Genomic DNA, 3,721 nt, shown 5'->3' with positions numbered 1-3,721 from the left:
TGAGGCAGGTAGGCCTGAGTCCGGAGCATAGCAACATCGGTGCTCGTCGCGGCGACTACTGCTGTGTCAATTCAGGATGGAAATCAATCCTAATTGGGCCCCTGAATTCATAGCACATTTCAAATTTCGCGTACATACAGATAGGGAACGATGACTGCCCTCTTCCGGCGAGATCGGCGAGGAGCACCTACACACGTGCCTCCTTCAGCTCCTTCAGTTTCCGCTTGTTGCTCCCTCTCGGCGAGGAGGGAGCAACAAAAGCTACCGCCAAAAGCTAGCGCCATCTAGTGAAAGAAATACAAACTGTGCGCGGCGGCTGGCTATGTTTTGTTCAGTCCGTTCGTGCGGCGTGCCTCTCATGCTGTCAGTGTGCGCCATCGTGGAACCCGTGCGTGCACTTCAAGCTGCGTTGTAAGGCTCACAAGCGATTGTTTCATGTTTTGACATCATAGCAGTCGCTGCTAGCACCAAGCTCTATTCGGAATGCCAATATGCTGCTGCGTGCCCTTCTGCAGCCAGCGCACCGTCGTAGACGCGCACGGAAACAAGGTATGTATACGTGTGTATGCGACCGCTCGTTAGCAATCCTAATCGCGTTTACAAGTGTCACTTGCATCCTGTCAAGCATTACTTTCACATGGGAGCTTGATCACAGAACGTGATATCAACTAAGAAGGTTGTTTTGCATCCTATGGAGCCTTGTGAACTTGAAGGATAATGCTACGGGAGAAGGAGCAATGCATGTATAACGAACGCTATAGTGCAAATAGGTTCGTTGAAACCTTTTGTATACGTAGTCTGTATTTGACTTACGACAAGGGCATGATTACCGAAACTACTTTTCACCGTCGTACGAAATGGTAGTGTTTGGTGCAGAAAGCAAAGCGGTTGTCCAGTGCGCCCGAGCTGCGTGCTTCACGCTGCAAAAGCGGCTTCTAAACCCGCGGCGTCTAGTAAAGCAGGAAAAGATGACATCCCACTAGTGTGCCGTAATATCCTCACGGCTAGCCCGTTTCGAAAGATGTTATCGCGTGATGATGCGTCCGAAGTCCGGTACGCGTCCAGAGCGCCCAGCTCAGGTTTGCGTTCTGTGCCTAAATATAGCTGCCAGCACGGCCAATAAAATCGGGAAGCTTGCGTTTCACTTTTGTGGGCTTTGTCGAGTCGCTCGATAATTTGATAATTTACAGCCACCTGAAATTCAGTCGTGTATAAGTATGCCGATTTCTCGTTTATTCCCTCTGTCAGATAGTAGACATATTTGAAGCCTTAACCTCATATGCAAGCGCTAACATATGGGAAGCTTCGGTAAAGAGGAACTCCACTAAAACGAAAAGTAATTTGAAAAGTCAACTTCCATTACTGCGCATTGCTCGTGCTTGGTGCAATTGGCTGTGTTCATAAATCAGATTTATACCATATGGTTATAAAAAAAGAAAAATAGGGGAGCACTTAAGCTCCGCCGTTAAGGGTATGACAGGATAGCGCCTCTCTCTCTCTCTCTTTCTCTCACACACACACACACACACACACACACACACACACACACACACACACACACACACACACACACACACACACACACACACACACACACACACACACACACACACACACACACACACACACACACACACACACACACACACACACACACACACACACACACACACACACACACACACACACACACACACACGCGCGCGCGCGAGAGAGAGAGAGAGAGAGAGAGAGAGATGTTTTCTTTCTTGTTTTATTTTATTTATTCATTTATGTTTCTTTTATCATTTCTGTTTTTGTTCATTTTTATTTTATATTTTATACACCAGTACTCAGCATCAGCAAACATTGGCATCCACAGCGATAATGTGCTTGTTGACACACCCGTTTCTTATTCATGCAGGTGTCCTTCCTAGGCTTCCCAAGCAACCCTGCTTTGAGAAAGAAGTGGATCGTTGCAATACGCAGAGATGTGGGGAAATACTTTACAATAACACATCACACCAAAGTGTGTTCCAAGCATTTCACAGATGATGATTTCTACCCGAGGTATAAGTCAGGGATGAAAAGACTAAAGGAGCATGCTGTGCCAAGCGTATTTAGCTTTCCAACCAATGCCGCCAAGAAACAAAGAAAGCCATCAAAAGAGCGTCATACTGTGACCTCAGCAACCCACTTAGATGAGCAAGAGGAGCAAAATGTGCCAGACCATATATTGCAGTGTGATATAGCGTCGCACGATGACCCTGATGAAGCACTTGAATCTAGTGGGGCTCATAGCACTGACATATTTAGTGCTTCTAATACAGAAAACTACATGCTGCAGCACAGGTAGACTGTCTGCAAACTTGACTGCCTTGGCCAAAGAAAAGTTGAGGTGTATGAAAAGATAATAAAGGAGCTTGAACTACAACTCTCTTCAGTGCAGGGAGAGCTGAGGCCATCAAAAGAAAACATCGCCAGTGTTGAAGTGCAGCTGCAGCAGGCCAAGGAACAAGAAAAAGAACTGCAGCTCGTCAAAGAAACATTGTTTCGAGTCAGTAGGGAGCTTGAGCTGGCTAAAGAAAGATCGCAGGAGTTAGAGAAAAAAATTGGGAAGCAATTTTCCGTCCAGCGGTTCATGCACAATGACGACGACATGCGCTTCTATGGAGGCTTGCCATCATACACTATGTTTAAAACAATTTTGGAATTCTTGAACCCTGGTGATAACGGAGATAACATAAGGATGTGGTCTGCGCAACAGTCATAGCCTGAACAGCAATCAACACCATCCAGAATGGACAGGCCTAAGAGCCTCACAGTGGAAAATTAATTTTTTTTTTTCCTTGTGAGGCTGCGCCTAGGACTTTTTGAGAAGGACTTAGCTGACAGGCTGACAGGTTCTGCATTTCAATTGCCACAGTCAAGAATTTGCATCACGTGGACAAGTTAAAGTTCCTTACACCTAACTCGCATGCCTCTGTGGCTGTCGAAAAGAGAAGTCCATGAGGACATGCCTTCAGTTTTCAGAGCAAAGCATGGTTCCACAAGAATCATTCTGGATGCTACAGAAATCAGGTGCCAGTCAGCTAGTTCACTAGCTGTACAATCGGCAACATTTTCCACATACAAATCGACGAATACATTCAAAGGCTTTATAGGAAATTCACCTGATGGCACAGTGACCTTTGTGTACAACCTTTTTCCAGGATCGATTTCCGATAAGGAATGCGTTCGACAGAGTGGCTTCTTAACCCTTCCTTTCGACCAAGGTGACGTCATGGCGGACAAAGGATTTAGGATCAACGATTTGCTTGCAGACATTGGAGTAGGACTGAACACTCCGCCTTTTCTTACAAGGAACCAGTTCAACGAAGAGGAGGTACAAGAAACCCAGGAAATTGCACCTCTGCGCATACACGTAGAAAGGCGCATTCAGCGCATAAAAAACTTTCATACATTTGACAGGCCAATCCCACTCTCTTTGGGACCAGTCATGAATGAAATGTGGGTAGTGTGTATACACTTCTGACCAATTTTCAGTCTCCTCTTGTGTGTGATGCTGATGAACCTGAAAATGGCCACCCAGTCATGTGTTCTCAGGCAGATGGTTAATTAATGTACATGGCCGAAAGCATTCGTAAGATTTATTAAAGGAAAATTGCATTTTGTGGAATCTGGTATTTAATGTATTATTTATCAGCACACAAAGCAAAACGTTTTCTATTTGGTGTATGGT

General features: G+C 45.4%; 1 long non-coding RNA gene across 1 annotated transcript; it reads left to right on the top strand.

The window, feature by feature from the left end:
* The first annotated feature begins 271 nt into the window (after positions 1 to 271).
* On the top strand, positions 272 to 3,507 carry LOC146201579 (uncharacterized). Its single transcript, XR_014703562.1, has 2 exons — positions 272 to 549; positions 1,904 to 3,507. It is a non-coding gene; the product is annotated as an uncharacterized LOC146201579 (long non-coding RNA).
* The last annotated feature ends 214 nt before the right edge of the window (positions 3,508 to 3,721 follow it).

This window comes from Amblyomma maculatum, chromosome 1, assembly GCF_055883805.1.
Source record: "Amblyomma maculatum isolate TAMU_Amacu chromosome 1, ASM5588380v1, whole genome shotgun sequence".
In the NCBI taxonomy this organism is placed as follows: domain Eukaryota; kingdom Metazoa; phylum Arthropoda; class Arachnida; order Ixodida; family Ixodidae; genus Amblyomma; species Amblyomma maculatum.
Note: the sequence above shows the minus strand (reverse complement) of the source record. Positions and strands in the feature narration are given on the sequence as shown.